The sequence below is a fragment of the Triturus cristatus genome, chromosome 11 (assembly GCF_964204655.1).
Source record: "Triturus cristatus chromosome 11, aTriCri1.1, whole genome shotgun sequence".
In the NCBI taxonomy this organism is placed as follows: Eukaryota; Metazoa; Chordata; class Amphibia; order Caudata; family Salamandridae; genus Triturus; species Triturus cristatus.
Window position 1 is genome coordinate 186,723,531 of NC_140594.1, and position 13,531 is coordinate 186,737,061.

Genomic DNA, 13,531 nt, shown 5'->3' on the forward strand with positions numbered 1-13,531 from the left:
TCTGCTGTGATATCACGAACCATGTTTGAGAGAAAACTATTTTCTCATACTTTTCCCACAGAGGTTTGGAAGGTGATCTATAAGCTAAACTGAGAGCATATTTTCTGTAAATTCACATTATCTTTCTCAGTCATGTAAGAATGAAGTCTGACATTCTCAGTAAAACATGTACATCCAACAAGGGCAGAGACTGTCAGTTGATTCCTTTGTGTTCTACTGCAGCTTCCCAGAGTGCTCTAAAGAACAACTAGAGCGCTAACATTCTTACTTATGACAAAAGTATGGCACACCTGAAGCCATCTTGATTGGAATAAAGTGGTAACACTTAAAACATTTAATTTACAAAGGAACAAAATGAGGGGGTTCATTTTGCCATATAAATTATAAGTAGTGCTGCAGAAAGAAAAACTAGGGCACATTTTGACTTCTGAAATCCTCTTTTATTTCATAAAAACATTCTGACATGCAGACTGAAACATGCACTTTGAATACCAGCAGCAGACTTGCCTGGTGAGCAGTAGCTTTACTACAGTGATCTAATGAGCAACTAGAGTGCTAACATTCAGAATTTATGGAAAATGTGTGACACATCAGAATGCCTTCTTGATAGAATCAAAGTAAAAAACTGAAAGTATTTCCTACTGAGGAGACTGCAGTAAATGAGGAAATTAGGAAACTTCATAACAAATAAATCTCCCAAGATGGCCACCAGAGACAGAAGAGCCCAAATGTAGCCCAAATATCACCCAGATGTAGCCCAAGTATAGCCCATTGACAGAATGTCCCAGAGTGTTCTTAAGAACAACTACAGCGCTTACTGTCTTACTTATGACAAAAGTATGGCACACCTGAAGCCATCTTGATTGGAATAAACTGGTAACACCTAAAACATTTAATTTAAAAAAGGAACACAATGAGGGGGTTCATTTTGCCATAGAAATTATGATTAGTGCTGAAGAAAGAAAAATTAGGGGACATTTTGAGTGACTTCTCAAATCCTCTTCTATTTCATTAAAAAATTCTGATATGCAGACTGAAACATGCACTTCTAATACTAGCAGCAGACTTCTGTGGTGAGCAGTAGCTTTACTACAGTGATCTAATGAGCAACTAGAGTGCTAACATTCAGAATTTATGGCAAATGTGTGACATATCTGAATACCTTCTTGGTGGAATCAAAGTAAAAAACTGAAAGCATTTCCTACGGCGGAGACTGCAGTACATGAGGAAATTAGGAAACTTCATAACAAATAAATCTCCTAAAATGGCCACCAGAGACAAAAGAGCCCAAATGTAGCCCAAATATCACCCAGATGTAGCCCAAATGTAGCCCAATGACAGAAGTGTGCAAAACACTTATTTTTTGTGTATTTGCAGTTTTATATAGTGCAGACTTGTCAGGTATTGGAGTGCTTTACATGAACAGTGGTTACATCACACAAGATCAAATTCATTTTGGTTGTAGACATGGGGAGATTAAGTGATTTGACCAGAATCACAGAATGTTGAGCTGAAGCAGAAACTCCAACCTGGTTCCCCAGTTGCAAAGTCTGCAGCTCTGGAAGTAACACCACACCCTCTGCCCTTGGATGCAACATTTAATCAAGTGGTCAACTGGATAAAAAAAACTAAGATTACAAATAATTTAAAAGTTCTTTGTCGCTATTTGAAAACTCAGAAAATATGTCCTCATTTTAGTTTTTTAGAGCACTAACCATAATTTTGATGCAAATAAGACTCTCTCATATATGTAATTTCTAAAGGAAATGCTCTAGGCATTACAGTTTTGATTACATCAAGATGACGTCAGGCATTCCACACTTTTGTAATAAATATAGAATGTTAGCAATCTAGTTGTTCATTGGGATACTGTTGAGAGGCAGAGGCCAGGGGCACGGACTCTGAAAATTGAAGGCAGGTAGGAGAGTGCAGAGGCAACAATTTGACCACACTAGGCAGGCAGGCAGGGCAGTGGCAGCACAACAGACGATGGAGGGCAGTGGAAAGGGGGGCAGGGGCAACAAACCAACAATACAGGACTGGCAAGAGAGGCTGTGGCAATATAATAGACCATTGTGGGCAGAAGGAAGAGGCAGTGGTCATACAACCATACATGCCAACAGACCCGTTTCAGCCAGGAAACGTCCAATGTTTTTAAGCTCAAATGGGCTTTACTTGATCTGTTTCCTGTCTACAATCTTCTCTTTTTCAATGTAACTCAAAGGGGAAAATCAATACCCCAGTTTTATTTCAAAATCTCCCTCTTACCAAGTTCAAAATGTTCACAAGTATGGTACATTGGATCATGGTAGGCAGGAGGAATTGGGGTAGGGACATGGACTCGGATAACAGAGGACAGGAGGGACATTGAGAGGTGCACCAAACTGACCCTACAGGGCAGGCATCAGGGTTTGCAGCAGCACAATACACCACACAGGGCATGCGGGACGGGAGTGCAGCACAACAATCCATAGAAAGCAATAGGGAGGGGACAGGACCATGCACATGGACAACAGACAACAGAGGGGAAAGAGGCAATGGTAGCTAGCTGACCATAATGGACAGACAGGAGAGAAAGCTGCAGCATAACAGACCATAAAGGGCAGGAGGGACGGATCAGGGGCATTACAATGGAACCGACAAGCCAGGAGGGAGGGAATAGGGGTCTGCACATGGAAACAGAGGGCTGGGGGCAAGGGGGCAGGGCAGGAGCAGCAAGATGACCATGGAGGTCAGGCAGGATGGGCACTAGAAACAAGACACACCATGGAGAGCAACAGTGAGAATATGATGGCATACACACAGACCATGGAGGGAAGGTGGGAGGGGGTCAGGAGCAGCTAGCTGACCACACAGGGAAGGTGGGAGGGGCCATGGCAGTACAGAAGACCATGCATGGCAAGCGGGAGGGTTAGTGGCAGCACAATGGCTATGATGGGCAAGAAGGAGGGTGCAGGGGCATGCACAAAGGACCATGGAGGATAGAAGGGAGGGTCAGGACCTGGGCACAGATAAGAGAGTTCAGGGGAAGGGGCCTCACAACAGACCGCGCGGGGCAGGCAGGAAGAGCAGTTGCAGCACAACAGACCAGGGAGGGCAGAAGGGTGTGGCAGTAAAATGGACCATGGAGGACAGGAGGAAGGGGATAGGGGCATGGCATGTGGACAGGCAGGGTGGAGGTGGCAGGGACAGGTTACAGTCATCTGACAATGCTAGGCAGGTGGTAGGGGAGTGGCAGCTCAACAGAACACTCAGAGTAGATAGGAGTGGCAGGTCCATGGAACATGGTGGTCAAAAAGGATGGAGCAGGGGCATGCACAAAGACATCGGAGGGCAGGGGAAAGGAGAATAGGGGCAGAAAGCAAAGCACAGAGGCTAAGCAGGAGGTCAATGATGGGCCATAGAATTGGGCAATGGAGGGCAGGATGAGTGGACTGGTACATCATGCTAAATGTAGGGCAGTGGCAGCACATCAGACCATGCATGGCAGGAGGGAGGAGGCTAGTCCATGGATTCAGACAACAGAGGATAGGGAGGAGGTGGATGGGGCAGCAAGCTAACTGTTCATAGAAGGTGGGTATTAGGAACGTTATTGTTTTTAAAATGTGTGTCTGTGCGAACTACTTAAATTATGAACAAGTATGCAGCATAATCTCACTTTTATTCAGGAAGAAGAGGACGTTTGGGACTGTGACTCCGGGCTCACTTGGCAGAAACATCCCCTGACCCTCCACCCCCCATCGCAAAATGCAATGCCTGTGAAAAGGGTAGGTGGACGCAGTGTTATATAGAACATAGTCCTGATAGCACGATTGAAAATGAAAACTAGATATAGTGTATGGTATAAACTATGCACCAAAAAGTGTGATATAAGATGAACCGGGGCGTGAAATATAATATGCAATACATTGTGCGCAATGACAGATTCATTGGAGAGCGCGAGATAGCACAGGCACTAGCGCTTGCTATGTGATATGCGCCTTGGAGTGTAATATGCACAGGGCAGTGTTGTGTAACCTAAGTAGTCTCTAAAGTTGTAATATAAAATATGTGCTGGGTAGTGTAACATTGCATATGCACTGTGACAAAGATATGGATCCCAGATTGTAATATGTATAGCATAGCGCTGTGCTTTATAACATAGGCATCGAGGAAGGCACGTTAGATGGGGCAATATAACCCGTGCAAAGGCAAGTGTGGCATGACATAATTACGGGGTGGTGTTACAGTGCACATGGGCTAAAGAGTGTCATAGCATACGCACTAGCTGGTGGAATACAACACAGAGGTGTGTGGCACTCGGCGGGCACTGGTGGGTGTAACACAGCATTGGGCTCAGCCAGGAGCACGCTGTGACTCTCAAGTGAGGTTAGTCTCCTTTCCAGAGAGTAAAGAACAAGTTACTTACCTTTGGTAACGATGTATCTGTAAGAAACATTAGTTAGTTAGATTCCTCCCCTTCGAATATCCCCAGGCGTCAGACTGGATCCGGAAGATTTTTCGTCAGCAATACCCCTTGCGCGTCGCTAGGCGTCGTCTGCGGCTCCGCGTCCGTCGTCGGCGTCGTGCGCCGGAATGACGTCGTCGGAGTACTTAGACGCCGCCCTCGCGCGCTGACGTCAGTTCTTGTACATAGCTTTCCGCGCCAGGAACGCAGAGTCATGCAAAAGACCGACACTGGTGCCAAAAATAAAATCTAGGGGCCTGAAAAGGATAACCTTAACCCTAGATGTCAGTTCGCAGAACGGGAAGGATGGGTGGGTCGGTGAGGAATCTAACTAACTAATGTTTCTTACAGAAACATCGTTACCGAAGGTAAGTAACTTGTTCATCTGAAAGAAACACGTTAGTTAGATTCCTCACCTTAGAATAGATACCCAAGCAATACCATCCCCGGTGGTGGGTCTGCGAACCAAGATCACACCAGAAAGTCCTGGAGGACAGAACGGCCAAAGAAGCCATCCCTCCGGACTTGGCTGTCAAGGCAATAATGCCTGGCAAACGTGTGTAGCGAAGCCCACGTTGCCGCCTGACAGATGTCCTGCAAAGGGACACCCCGTCCCAAAGCAGTAGTAGCCGCCGTGGCCCGAGTAGAATGGGCGCGCAGCCCAATAGGAGGGTCCTTTTTTGCCAAGGAATAACAAATTTTGATGCACAAAACGACCGACCGAGAGATGGTCCGTTTGTGCACAGCTTTCCCCTTCTTAGCACCCACGTATCCAACGAAAAGTTGGTCGTCCACCCGGAACTGCTTTGTGCGGTCCAGATAAAAGGAGAGCGCACGTTTTGGGTCCAGACGGTGGAGCCTCTCTTCCTCTTTGGAAGGATGCGGAGGCGGAAAGAAGGTGGGCAAGGTGACAGACTGCCCAAGATGAAAGGGGGTCACCACTTTCGGAAGAAAGGAGGGACGAGGCCGAAGGACAACCTTGTCCGGATGAACAGAGAGAAAAGGAGGCTTTGATGATAAAGCCTGGAGCTCACTCACCCGTCTAGCCGAGGTGATGGCTACCAGAAAAGCAGTCTTAAGCGTCAGCAGACGAAGAGGACAATTATGAAGAGGCTCAAAGGGAGCGCACATTAGAAATGTGAGAACAAGATTCAAGTCCCACTGAGGCATTACAAAAGGGACAGGAGGGAACGTGTGAGTAATGCCTTTTAGAAAGCGTGTAACGACAGGGGACTTGAAAAGAGAAGGCTGATTAGGAAGCCGCAAGAAGGCAGAGATGGCAGCAAGATAACCTTTCAAGGTGCCCAGGGCAGAGCCCTGCCGGGCCAAAGAAAGAAGAAAAAGGAGGACCTCAGAAAAAGGGGCGGAAAGGGGATCCACAGCCTTTGCTGTGCACCATGCCACAAATTTGTTCCACCGGCAGGCGTATACCGTCTTTGTGGAGGGACGCCTGGCTGCCAGAATGATATCACAGACTTCAGGAGGCAAGTCAAATGGCATCAACTGCCGCCGCTCAATCTCCACGCATGGAGGTGGAGGCTGGACAGGTTCGGGTGTAGGACCGTCCCCTGCTGCTGCGACAGAAGATCCTCCCGAAGGGGCAGACGTATCGGAGGATCGGTCAACATACTGAGTAGCTCGGGATACCAGTACCTTCGTGCCCAATCCGGAGCCACCAAGATGACTTGGGCCCGGTCGTGCCTGATCTTCTTCAGCACTCTGGGCAGAAGTGGTATAGGCGGAAAGGCGTACAACAGACCGCAACTCCACTCGTGACGAAAAGCGTCGCCGAGCGAGTGCCGCCTTGGAAATTCCAACGCGCAGAACTGCTGACATTGCGCGTTCTCTTCGGTGGCGAATAGATCTAACCAAGGCTCTCCCCACTGCTGAAAGAGACCTTGCGCCACTTCGGAGTTCAGACGCCATTCGTGATCCATCATGCACCGGCGGCTGAGTTTGTCTGCTCTGGCGTTCAGAGAGCCCGCCAGATGTTGAACCACTAGGGTGACGCCCTGGTGTTCCAGCCACGTCCAGAGGCGCAGAGCCTCCTGACAAAGGGCCACGACCCCACCCCGCCCTGTTTGTTGCAATACCACATGGCGGTGGTGTTGTCCGTGAACACCTGCACGACACTTCCCCTGACAGAGGGAAGGAAGGCTTTCAGTGCAAGTCGGATCGCTCTCAACTCCAAAAGGTTGATGTGGAGGCGAGACTCCGCTGGAGACCAGAGGCCTCTGATCTCCGCCTCTCCCATATGGCCACACCATCCCAGGAGGGACGCATCCGTCACTACGACATGCTCCGGTTGGGGAAGGGAGAGGCTCTTGCCTGTGACCCAATCGCGGTCCGTGAGCCACCACTGCAACTGCTGTGCAGTGCTGAGGTTCCGTGGGAATCGTAATGACACTTTTTGGGTGTGTTCAAATATGGACGAGTTTGGTATCTACGAACCGCAAATGACGAGTTTAGTGGGTGTACGCGTTTTCGCTACGCTACTATGTACGGTTCGTCTTATTCCTGGGTATGTCCATCTGAGCCCTCGGGATCCATTTTAAATGCGGCATCCATTTTGTTTCTTGCCCTCAAGTAGCCAGCGAACGGACCTTGTCCGCTTTATGACCCTAGGATTCCCAAGCTTTCGCGAAGGACACGTGCTTCTTTGAAGGTGTCTTTATGATGAGGGAAATGACACGGCAAAGGCAGATGGCCCCGCTCAAGGCTCATCTTGCCGTGCCAGTCTATTGTTTCAATCATGCATGCATTAGGCACGGGTCCTTTGATCCTGCAATCAAGTTTCCGATATTGCTCTTCACACTCTTTTTCAATCTGTTGTGCATCCTTGTTTTTCCTTTGCATCTGTTTCTGTCCCTTCTCCTAATTCGTTTACAGTCAGAATGGAATGTGCGTAATGTGGGGATAATGTGCTTTTACAGTTGGGAACCGTTGCTGTAATTATGTTCCGGGCTTCTGAAACATGAATGCGACCCTTTTGAAGGTTACTGTGGGAACTGAGTTGTAAACCTTTGTTTGTTATGTTGTGCAATGACAAAATGTGTATAAAATGAGCGATCCACTTTTGCAATTCGAAGCAGTCTCTCAGAACCTACACGTTGTGTACTTCTTGTGATTTCTGCATCCCTGCAGTAAATAAACGCTGATCTTTGACGCCACAGGAAGTGTCCCGTGTCTCTGTGTTTTGTACGCCGGAACAGGTAACTCACGAAGGTTTCAGGTGTTGTCCCCTGGCACCGCTGGGCCTTAGAATAGCCCAGTCCTTCAGTTGGCGCCCAACGTTGCGCGACATCAGTGGTACGGGTCCGAAGCCCGACGATCGTGAGGAACTTCGTGTGAAATCTCCGAGGGAAGGTGCACCCCGCTTCATCGATCCAGTTGTCGAAATAAGTGGCCCGAAGACTTTTCCCGCGAAGATTCCCGCCTCCTGACGGCTGCGACGGACTGATGCCCTGACTGTCGACCTGTTTTGGTGCCTGGCGTATTCCTTTGTACGGCGAGACGATAGACGGGCCTTCCTGGTGACGCCATTGCTCTTTCAGTTAAGTATTTGTGGGTCGCTAACCCTGGTTGTTTGCATGGTTCCATTGCATTTGTGGTTCTTAGTTGTTGGTTCTTAGTTGTTGGGTTTTATTTGACGATTGCAATTGCCAAAAACCGAGGGTCTTGCATTTTTTGCGAGGACATCGTAATTCGATAGCCCTTGAAGTTTGTAAACTCGGTTAGTGTGCACGATGCCTGGCCGTAGTACTTTGTTTGGTTTCCTTCAATGTTGCAGCACGGATTCCCGACTGGAGGATTCATGTCCGATACCTCCAGTTGGAACTCCAATTTATGAGCTCTATAGTCGCCACGGCGTAGGTCCTATTGTATATAATGAATATTGGATTCGTTACACTAAAAATGATGGTGTTCTTAGTTGGCCATCACATGGTAGTTTCGAAACTGCAATATTAGATAATCTTGAAGCTAGATTGTTTAAAAAGAAGGCTAGGCCGGCCATGTTTGATTCCTTTCGGTTATGGCGCAAAGAGGCCAAGCAGAAAGAAATCAGACAGATTAAGAAAAATAAGAGAGAAGGTGTTATTACGGTGATGCGAAATGCAGAACAGTATCAGCGAGACAAAGACGAGAAGGAGCAGGAAGTTTGTGCTAGACTTCATCATATGGCGGTGGATAAATGTTATCCGGTTTTACCGTCTAGTCCTGATAAGACGGAAGAAGAAGTGGTAGAAGATCCCATATTGTCTTATCTATTGAAATCACCACCTCCCTATGCTCCAGATACTGTGGGTCCTGTGATTCCTCTTGTTCCTCAACCTGCTGTTCTGGCGGCTGCTGGTCAGCCTATCGTTCCTCCTGTTCTTCCGAATCCCCTTGTGCCGCAAATTGTTCATCCTCCTTTACCCGCTCTTTTTCCTACTGCTCCTTTGCCAGTATCTCATCAGCCCAATCTTACTACTACTCCTGTTATCCCGACTACCGCTACTGTTTCTACGTTTACTCCTAATGTCGTTGCTCCTGTGCTTCCTTCTTCTTCCCCCTCTGTTCGTAGTCGTATATTTAATGCTGTCGCTACTCTCTATTCTCCGCTTTTTGGACCGATACTCGGGTCAGATCTTTCTGATGTTGCTCAGAGGCGCAGTCAAATTCCTGATGGTAGGGAACGTGAGTCGTTGGTGAAAATGGCGCGTAAATGGATTAGGCATCCTGCGAATTACGCTTCGCGTATAGTTTTTGAGACATTTTCTCAGTTTAATGAGCCCACACAAAGATTCGTGTTCGAGGAAATGTGTAAATTCTTGAGAGAAGAGTGGGATAATGAGGAGGTGGATAATGTACCGCCCGAAATCACTGAGCTTCAGAATCAATTTTTGACTGGTATGATTGTGGGTGGTAATGTCCGACGTGCTTTAGAGCGTCTGTTATCTTTTCGATCTACAGTACAACCTCGAGCATTGTTTAAGGACGAAACTGAGGAGCGGATGGCACAACCTGGTCAGTATCCTATGTGGGAAGTTCCCCCAGTATGGATGCCAGGTGATCCTGCTGCTAATCCTGCTATTCTACCACACTTTCAGAGAGTTTGGATACACCTCCCGTGGAAGCGATCGGAAGTTTTGCAGGTAAAGCAAACCTTGCCTGACCCCCGCAAAAATCCTGCAGGTTATTATAAGGAGACGTCCCAATTAGTGGATGCTACTGTCATGAACGTTGCCGATATCGATATGTTGTTTGGTAATGTAGTACCTCAACCGATTTGGGCGAAAATCCGTCAAGAGAATCACGCAGCTGAGTTAGGCGGTGATTGGGCTGCTCTTGCGGCGGCTGACGGACGGCAAGTTGGTGGGGCTAAACCTGAACAGCTCATTGAGAATCTGCCCCAGAGGATAATTACACTTATGAAGACACTTATGCTAGCAATACGCGTTAATTGGGACAAATGGTCTGCGTGCAAACAAAAGAAGGGCGAGAGTGTCTCCGATTTCTTTACGAGATTTGAGGAGGCATTTATCGATCATAGTGGTCAGGATATGAGCTCTGAGGGAGGTCAGCGGTTGTTCGTTGATAAATTTGTATCGAATTTGTTGCCTGAACTAAGCAACAAGTTGAAGAATTCTGAAAGTTCGTGGGCCGTTTCTACCACTGCTCAGATATTAGCCACGGCCCAATACTACGAAAATAGGGAGAAAGAAGAAAGCGAACGCGCAGATAAGAAAACGAAGGATCTTAAAACAAAGGTCTTATTGCAGCAAGCGTATCCTCCGCGCTCAAATCAAAATGACTCGCAACAGCCAAATCGATTACAATCACATTTTTCTAGATCGCAGTCACGTACTGACTCCTCTACACCTCGCTCTGTGTTGGGGTATAATCAATGCGCATATTGTAGGGGTGAGGGCCATTTGAAGTTTAATTGTCCAGTTTTGCGTGACCGGAACAATGGTGTTTCGGCTCGAGGAGGTCGTAGTGGCCCTCAGCAAGCGTCACGTGGTAGGGGTCGCGGTGTTACTCAGAATCAGAATGAGCTTCTTGCCACTTCATCAGATTCGCAAAATTGCTTTGATCGGCCCGATCCATTGTCTGGTAGATCTGCACAGTATCATGTGGACGACTATTATGTCTAGCATGATGTTGATGTGGACGGTAATTACTAGGACAGCCATAGACAAAGAAAGGGAGTAGTATCGGTTCCAGTTGATCAGAGAGGGCCTTATGTCGCAGTTGCCACATTGGGCGTAGTTGAGCCTTTTCTGTTGGACACTGGTGCAGCGAAAAGTTCCATCATGCATTCGAAACTCCCTGGCGCGCCTTTGTCTGGCTTAACGAATGTTTCCGTTGGATTCTCTGGCGCCCCCGTTAGCAATCCAGTTTCTAGCCCTTTGCCCCTTACAATTGGGTCTCGTGAGTTAGAAGCTCCTTTGATTTTGACTACTGGTTGTGGTGAGAATCTTTTGGGCCTGGATTTGTTGAAGCGGTTATATGCGACTTTGTCCTGTTCTCCTGCGGGAGTGGAGCTTACGTTGGGTCAGAGAGTGATCTCTCCTATGTATTTGTCGACTGATAAGCTCCCACCGGAATTGAGTTCTCTTCCTGAGTCTTTGTGGGCGACAGGTCCCAATGATGTGGGCCTGTTGGATATACCACCTTATGTTGTTCAATTGAAATCCAACGTGCGACTTCCACGCATTCCCCAGTATCGTATCTCTCTTGATGGAGAACGAGCACTTTTAGCGATCATTTATGATTTGATCGATAAAGATGTCATCGAGGAAACACGGGGTAACGTGTGTAATAGTCCTGTGTTACCTATTTTGAAACGAACTGATCCATCCAAGCCTCCTGTGTATCGTTTTGTTATTGATTTAAGGGAGGTGAATAAAATTGTTGTTCCACAGTTTCCTGTGGTGCCTGACATTACAGCTTTGCTGACTCTGATTCCAGCTTCTGCATCATGGTTCTCGGTAATCGATCTGAAGAATGCGTTCTTTAGCATTCCGATTGCTGAGGAAAGCAGAGATCTGTTCGGTTTCTCATTAGGTGGTTGTAGCTTCAGGTTCAAACGCGCACCTCAGGGCTACTGTGAGAGTCCATCGATCTACAGCCAAGCTCTTAAGAGTCAACTTGATGCGTTTGTGTTGCCGGCTGGTGCGGCTTTGATTCAGTACGTTGATGATCTGTTGGTAGCTGCTGACACTGAACAGATTTGTAGAACTGCTACAGTATCACTGTTACAGCATCTATGTGACTTACATCACAAGGTGTCACCATCTAAACTACAATATTGTTGTCAAGAAGTAACCTATCTAGGTCACTTATTGTCAAAGGCGGGAAGAAGGTTGACCCCTGAAAGAATTGCAGCAATTGCTCGAATGACTGTGCCAACAACTCAGAGAGATGTGCGTGCCTTTCTAGGTAAGACGTCATACTGCAGGCAGTGGGTTCCGAACTTTTCACTGTTAGCGAAGCCATTGATAGCTCTCACGTGCAAAGATGTTTCGACTCCTTTGCCATGGACGGAAGAATGTCAGAAAAGTTTTTCTGAACTACGTGATGCGTTGTGTTCGGCTCCTGTGTTAGGTACTCCTGATTACAGTAAACCGTTTACACTATACGTTCACGAGAGAGAAGGTTGTGCGTTGAGTGTTTTGACGCAACAATTTGGTGGTAAGCAGCGTCCGTGTGCTTATTTTTCCTCGACTTTAGACCCGGTAGCTAGAGCGTTGCCAAGTTGCTTGAGGGCGACAGCGGCAGCTGCGGTGTCTATTCGACAATCCGCAGGTCTGGTCATGGATAATATGCTCATAGTGATGGTTCCGCATGCAGTTGACACTCTCTTGAATCGGACAAAAACTCAACATCTGACGAGTGCAAGGTTGTCCGGGTATGAGTTGACCCTTTTGGCAAGTCATATACAGATTAAGCGTTGTAATGTACTGAATCCGGCGACATTGTTGCCGGCTAATATGGAAACAAATGATGTACCACCGCATGATTGTTATTTACGAACTGAGGAAGAAACGAAGGGCCGTGTGGACCTGAAAAACACTCCATTGACAGACCCCGATGGCACGTTGTATGTTGATGGTTCATGTTTTAAGTTGCCGAATGGTGATGTGACGACTGCGTATGCTGTAGTGACGTTGAGCACGGTTGTGGAAACTGCAAGATTGAGTCAGAATTCAGCGCAAGCGGCAGAATTGATTGCGTTAACAAGAGCGTGTGTTTTGTCTAAGGGAAAGCGAGTGAATGTGTTTACCGATAGTCAGTATGCATTCGGTGTTGCACATAGTTTTGGTCGATTGTGGAGAGAAAGAGGATTTATGACATCGCATGGTACGAAGATCCAACACGGACAGCTCGTGAATGATCTTTTGGATGCACTTACATTGCCTAAACAGGTAGCGATCGTTAAATGTAGTGCGCATCGAAAGGTTACGGATGATGTTGGTCGTGGAAATGCATTTGCGGACGAGATTGCTAAGGAAACGGCTAAGAATCTTGCAACCCGAATGTATGTTACGAGTTCAGTGAGGTGGTTGACGGAGACTGGTATGTGTGAAGATACTGTTGAGAGCGTGAAAGCAATTCAGAATGAGGCCACTGAAACTGAACGGACCAAGTGGAAAGAAAGCACGGGAAAGTTGGACATGCATGGATGTTTGGTTGACTTGTCGGAACGTCAGAGGTGGATGCTACCGGATGCGTATGTATTAGCCGTCGTGACTATGGCTCATGGTTTGTCACACATTAGCGCGAAAGGTATATGTAAGTTGTTGTTTCCTGTATGGAAGAATGATGGTATTGCTAAATGTGCTGAGAGGGTGGTTAAGAACTGTATGGTGTGTTTGATGCATAATCCTGGCAAGGGCACCCCCACTCCACCCGGTCATTTTGCTCCTCCTGCCTGTCCCTTTGAGGTTATCCAGCTGGACTTCATTCATATGGAGAGATGCAATAATCTGAAGTACGTTTTAGTTGTGGTTTGTGCGTTCTCCAGATGGATCGAGGCCTATCCTCTTAAGGATAATACTGCCCTGTCCACAGCGAAAGTCCTACTGAAGGAATACT

General features: G+C 47.3%; 1 protein-coding gene across 2 annotated transcripts in view; it reads right to left on the reverse strand.

The window, feature by feature from the left end:
- The window catches only part of HECTD4 (HECT domain E3 ubiquitin protein ligase 4), a 2,430,065-nt gene that overhangs the window by 1,069,682 nt on the left and 1,346,852 nt on the right, over positions 1-13,531 (reverse strand). The window lies entirely within an intron of this gene.